The sequence below is a fragment of the Mus pahari genome, chromosome 1 (assembly GCF_900095145.1).
Source record: "Mus pahari chromosome 1, PAHARI_EIJ_v1.1, whole genome shotgun sequence".
Lineage (NCBI taxonomy): Eukaryota > Metazoa > Chordata > Mammalia > Rodentia > Muridae > Mus > Mus pahari.
The window spans coordinates 54,984,454-54,991,551 of record NC_034590.1 but is presented as its reverse complement, the minus strand read 5'-3'; positions in this window follow the sequence as shown (position 1 = coordinate 54,991,551).

Genomic DNA, 7,098 nt, shown 5'->3' with positions numbered 1-7,098 from the left:
AGCTGTGTTGCTTCTGCAGGCCGCCCTCTCCCTGGCCACGCACTGGAGCAAAGATGGGCTCTCTTCCAATACATTTAAATAAAAGTATTTCACCTAATGTCATTTGTAGGGTGCTCTTCATGGTTTCTGTGGTTTGAATATCCCAGACTTCTGCTAGAGACATGTGGATGAGGCTCTTGACAGTTGGTCCTTTCTGTCCCGTGTGTGAACCCCTTTCCTTCAGGGTTCTGCTGCTCTGGACTCCAGGGATGGGTGCAGAAAGTGCAAATGCAGATGCATCTTTCTGAATGTTTGAATGATTGACAATGCATGCCTTTTGCCCCCTGTGAGAGAGCGATCAGAACCCCAATTACTGGATGATTCTAAGCTATGCATTTGCAGTGATAATAGCACTAAAAAGCCCCCAGATGCTTCAAGTCAAACATTCTTCTTGGAAGGGATCCAAGCAATGTCAGAATGACCTATAACTAGTATTTTAAGGACTGTAAGTGCTTATAGGGTCCCATGATGCGAGAGGAAAAGTCACGAAGGGAGAAGAGAGAAGATAGGACCTAACTGTAGTGTTAGAGCTTGTGGATACCATTACTTCCAAAAAGAAAACAGAGTAATATTTAGTTTTAAACCCCAGAAGATTTGAATAGAAATCACCCGGTGGTTTAGCTTACAGGAACAAAATTGTCCATTTCCTACATTGCTGATTAAGATTGTTTTATCCTGCTAAGTGAATTCTATTCTGAGACACTAATATCCAGAGAGCATTTTGACCTGTAGTCAAGGGAGTCTGTTGCCTCCCTGTGCTAAGCGCCCGATTCTCAGGAACCGAGATTTTAGCCCTGGGGTTTTATTTTTGTTGTTGTTTTGTTTTTTTTGTCTTTAAGAAGAAAATCTTTCCTCCTCTTTGGATTTAGCTGAATGCCTGGTATACTGTTTTGGCAACTCTGAAAGCTTTGGTTTGAAGTTGAGAAATGTTTAGGGTTTGTAATCCAGGGAAGATGGTTAAAACAAAATTTTCAGAGATCTGAGCTTGAAGCTGAATTGGTTGAGACAAGAGAACAGTGTGTTCAGCTACAAAAACTCAGCATTCAAAGGAATCACATTTAGCTGAATGGATCCCCTCCTGCTCCCCCGAGTAATCCCATAACCTGGGAGGGTGAGGCAGGACAATCACTGTGAGTTTGAGGCCAGCTTGGGTTCAGTGTGACCCCATCTCTCCCCAGTCTCTTGAATAAGAGGGAAATACTTTTTACTGTGATGAATCAGGGAACATACACATTTAACAGGTATGTATACATGCACAGAAAAATTACAAGGTACTCAATAAATACATACAATTTGTCATTTTAACTAAAAAATGATTAATATAATGTAACTTTTAAAAGGGTGAAGAGGAACTGATCCGAAGTTGAGGTGCAGCTGACCTATGTGTAAACTTTAGAACTCTCTGCCAGGAGTGCTGTCAGACTTTGTCACTAGAAGAAAATTGTCACATCTGATCAAGCGCTCACAGCATCTTCAGAAAGGGAAAATGAAACCTCAGTAAAAGTGAAGCAAAAGCAAACAAATAAATAAAACCAAACACACACACACACACACACACACACACACACACACACACACAAAAACAAACAACAAAACCTCAGCAGTTGAATTCCTTGTCAAATAACTGGTTGGAAGTCGGCTGATTTTCCTAGAGTGATTTCTGTGTGATCTTGCTTCATCGCTACCGCTCAGGCACTCAGTCAGCACAGTGGACACTGTTGTTGAGGGGAGAGAAGTCTGGCAGCATCTCCTCAGGTCTCCTGCACAGACAAAGGGAAGTCAAAGCATCTCCAGTTCCCAAGGGAACCAAACAGAGCAGATGCCAGATTAAACAGCTTTGCTGAGTTGACCTGTTGCTATAGCTATAGCATTTCCAGGCTTCTGATTGGGTCTTGGGGCGAAGTTAAAAAATCCTCTCAGGCAAATTCTCATGGTTTGTACATAAATTGTATCAAGATTGACTTTCTTTCACTTATTTATTTTTGTTTTAAGATACTTAAAACCTCCAACACAGGTTGACTGGACTCAAGACATATGAGTTGATGGTATGGATGTAGACACTGTGTCCTCCACATTACATGCACTAGCATATTTTGCATGAAACTCTTTCATTTCTTGTCTTATAAAGTCCTTTTAAAATCTATTTTCCGGGGCTGGAGAGATGGTTCATCAGTTGAGAGCACTTTTGTTGATCTTCCAAAGCACCCAGGTTTGGTTTCCTGCACTCACATGGAAGCTCACAATCATCTGTTACCCCAGTTCCAGGGGACCCAATACTCTCTTCTGACATTCCCTGGCACCAGGCATGCACACGGTGCACAGACATATGTACAGGCAAGTATTCCTACACATAAAATTAAAAAAAAAAAAAAAACCTTTTCCTAAAGCAGGACCTAAAGTCCAGTTACTTAACCCTAATGGGGGCTTTGCCATCTCTGCATTAGTCTTTGGTCTCCATCTCTGAGTTAAAGCATACTTCTGTAGGTACACATGCTGAGGTTAGGTCTATCGCTATGTATTGTAGGGCTAAATTCTATACCTGCAGGTCTAGGCATTCGAGTGACTTTTCCTGTTTATAAGCTTTCATTGTGCAAACCTTGTTCCTTGATTTAAAACTATTGGTTAAATAAGACTGGCTACTGGCAATTACTGGAGGGATTAGAGGTAGGTGGGTATGGAGTGATCTGGTCAGAGGAAGAGAGAGCAGAGCGAGGAGGAGGAAGAAGGGAGAGGAGAGAGGAAGCTGCTATGAGGGGCGATGGACATGGCCAGGAGAAAGAGCGAGTATCTGGGGTACATGGCTGAGGGGGTACCCAGGCCAGCAGTTAGAAGAGTAGATTAGGGGTTATGCCCCAGTAATTGTCAAAGCCAAATAAAACAACTGTAGTCTGAGTCTCATTTATTTGTAAGCTAGCTGGAGATAAACTTTAATTGGATGTACTGCATTCACGTCTCACAGTTTCTTCACCTTTCTATCTGCTGAGTTTGGACTGGAAAAGCTCCAAGTTCAGGGATGCTTAGGAGTGACATGAACCCCTCCTATCCTTATTGCAACGATGCCATGGTACTGGTGCTCACACACCAACTTGGACTTCCACCACTTTGTCTTAGTCAGGGTTTCTATTCCTGCACAAACATCATGACCAAGAAGCAAGTTGGAGAGGAAAGGGTTTATTCAGCTTACACTTCCACATTGCTGTTCACCAAAGGAAGTCAGGACTGGAACTCAAGTAGGTCAGGAAGCTGGAGCTGATGCAGAGGCCATGGAAGGATGTTACTTACTGGCTTGCTTCTCCTGGCTTGCTCAGCTTGCTTTCTTATAGAACCTAAGACTACCAGCCCAGGGATGGCACCACCCACAAGGGGCTGGGCCTTCCCACCTTGACCACTAATTGAGAAAATGCCTTATGGCTGGATCTCATGGAAGCATGTCCTCAAGGGAGGCTCCTTTCTCTGTGATATCTCCAGCTTGTGTCAAGTTGACACACAAAACCAGACAGTACACACCTGAACTTGTGCATTATTGTTTGTTTAGAAGTTTTACAACCCGAGGAAGAGACGGCTCGGACTCATGCAACAGCAATTAAAAGTAATTTCTTTTACTTCACTTTTACTTTCCAACTTCACTGTCCTAGCAGAAGTTTCCACGGGGTACCTTTGGAATGAATTCTGCTTAGGTAGCTAATCTTAGAAAAGAGATGCCACACGCAGGACCTCACATCTCTCAGAAAGACTTGGCTCTGTGCTCATTCAGCTGAGGTAGAAATTGTGCTCCTAAGATTCCTTTCTCTCTGACTACAACCCAGATCTGTGAGATTTGGAGGGTGGCAAGAAGGAGCTTTAATGTGTTTGCTCTGAGTATAGACTAGGGGCACCAGGAACAGGGACCGATACAGTCTCTTGCCAGCTGGCCTGCCCCTTGCATGGGCCACACCCTAGACCCTCCACAACTCTAGCCTCCACTGAGCCTCCTCAGCAGCTCTGGGTCCTGGGTCAGGTGTAGGTACAGCTCACCAACTTCTTTGTGGAGCATGACATCTTTGATGGTAGAGGTTATTTGGTTTGGGACCTAGGGACAAGGGACTGTGGTGCATATCAAAGCAGACCTGGCCTCCAGGTTCTTCCAGCATCCTTCAGTCTCTTCCTGGCATACCCCTCCCCCAGAGGCTCTTCCCTATATATAACAGACATCTTTCTCTCTCTCCTCCTTTTCTCTCTCTGCAAGTACACCATTTCTCCCTCCTCCATCTAGAGTGACTTCCCTGGCCTTGGTGCTTGGGGCCAGTGTCCTCACCCTCCTGAGACCAGTTTCCCAATAAACCTGCAGGCTTGAATTGGCTCATTTTATCGGTGGTAGAGAAATAGCTCATCAGAGGTGATGAGACAGCTATTAGGTTGTAGTTTATCCTTTGGGGTCCTCTCTTTCTCCTCATCATAATTTTGAGGAACACAATAATTATTTCAGTTAGTAAAAAGGACTGGGAAATGTGTCTCTATAGATGTGGGTAAGTGAAGGATATGGAGATGGAAAGATCCAGGATTATTTGGGTGAAGCTCAATGAAACTGTTGGTACCTCATAATAAGAAGGAATGGGGGGTGTGTGTGTGACCCCGCACAGCAAAGAAGGTGACAGGAAGACAGAAAGAGGAAGTTTGTGAGATGTTGACCTTCAAGACTGGAGGAGTGCAGCCAGAAACCACAGAGCACTAGCTCTCTTCAGCAGCCAGAGGAGGCAAGGGATGTTTTTCCCGTGTCTTCCAAAAGAAGCGTCCAGTTAGTACTACAGGTGGACAAAGTGATGGCATCAGGCCTTAGAGTTCACACTCCTGTCTCCAGAACTGGAAGAATATACTTCTGTTTGTTGTTTCTTTCTCTGTTGTGGAATACCAATTGTAATGGTTTGAATGAGAACAGCCCCCATAGACTCATATGTTTGAATACTTGATTTCCAGTTGGTGGAACTGTTTGGGAAGGATTGGGAGATGTGGCCTTGTTAGAGGAGATGTGCCCAGTGGGGGTGGGCTTTGAAGTTTCAAAAGTTGCCTGCCATTCACAGTGTCTTTCTCTTTATCTCCTACTTGTGGATGAGAATCTAAGCTCTCAGCTGCTGCACCAGTTCATTCCTTGTCTGCCTTCCTGCTTGCCATGTTTTCCACTATAATGGTCATGAACTTACTCTCTGAAACTGTAAGCCCTAATAAACTGTTCTATAAGTGGCCTTGCTCATAATGTCTCATTAACATACTTGAAAAGTAGCTGAGACAACATTTCACTATGTTTCTGCGGTTGGTCTAGAATTTGTTGTGTATTAAAAGTCGGCCTCAAACTTGATGTCAACTTGCCTCAAGCTCTTAAGGGCTGGGATGCTGGGTATATGCCACCTATGCCTCACTGATACCTGTGTGTGTGTGTGTATGTGTGTGTGTGTGTGTGTGTGTGTGTGTGTGTGTGTGTGTGTGTGTGTGTGTGTGTGTGTGTCTGTGTGTGTTTTAGGTTTTGTTTGTTTGTTTCTTTTTGTTTTACAAAACACCAGTTCAGGGCAATTTGTTACAATAACAGTAGACAACTAATAGAGTCACTTTATCTTTAAGATAAAGTCACTACTAGTCTGTACTCTGAGGTGATGCTTATAAGGATAAAGATGAACAAATAATCTAAAAGAAGCCCAGAAGAGTGTTAGCCTGAAAAGCATTCATATATGTAGTGTATTTGTGATAAATACATTTTAAATGTTGGGATAACATTCATGACAGATTTGTTCATTTTTGACTATGAGTTGATGTATTTAATACATAACACAAAAAAGACACTCAATTTTAAAGTGGATAAATAAACTGTCCATTGAAATTAAATATAAATGGTTAAGAAATTCAGATGAAATTTTGCCCTTTTGGATTGCTGTCCAGTTCATACTCAGTTACATTTCCTTACATGTCTGGTTGACTGGTTCAGGGATTTCACCACCCACCATAGGCTGGGACCTTAGACAATTCTATTTCATTGACAGCTGACACTAGGAGAGGTGTTGAGATTTAGCCAGGTAGATTTGCCTAAAGTACACTTCAGGTAAATTAGTTTGCTCTTTGGTGAAAGCAGTTTCATAATAAATGATTCCAATTTCTATACTCAGCCATAAAGAAAAAAATGGGTATTCAACATGTGCACAAGGGTACAATCATTATTTATTACTTAAACACAGGAAAATAGCAACAGCCTTAATGTCCTTTTAACAAATGTTTTGGATATAATGTTCACTTCAACTTTCAAGCTTCTCCCCCTCACTTAAGGTCAACTTATTTTTGTCACTAAAAAAATTAGTTTGTTTTATTGTTCATTACTTGAGATTAATCCTGAATGCTAGAAAAATAACTTCTCCCCTGGCACTTCTGTAATTTTTAGTTTGAGATGGTCCTAAGCTGGATTTGTGTTCACTCAACAGTCCAGGCAGGGTTGGAACTTGTGATCCCCCTGCCTCAGTCTTCCTATCTGGGATTTTAGGCTTGGGTTAATTATATCTTATTTTCATTTGTTCTTCTTCTGCAATGATAATGTCATTTACACTCCACCATAAAAGCACAACTGGAAAGCTCTGCACTGTCATTATAGCTATGGTTATCATGACTCTTAACATTTTAGCAACAGCAAGGAAGCTTGGGGAGGAAGCTTGAGATAAGCTGTTCAAGAATGGACCCAACTCTATGAGGATATCGTAAGAAGAAAAATAATCCAAATGAATTTATTATAAATATGCTATCTGTGCTCTTCTAGCCACTTACAAATACACTAGACCCCTGAGATGCTTTCCCTCTTCTGAGAAACAAACAATATTAAAGTGTAGCTTCTTTTAAAACAGTTTGACTCTCTAGTCCTCTCTTCTGACCACGCTGCCCTCTCCTCTCTACCCAACACAGCTCAGGCAGGGTTGCTTTCACAACCCCAGGGGCTAGAACAGCAAACATATACCCTTCATTGATAACAAACTGTGCCTTTTTTTTTCTTTTACATCAGTTGTTCCTTCTAGGTCTCTCTCTCTCTCTCTCTCTCTCTCTCTCTCTCTC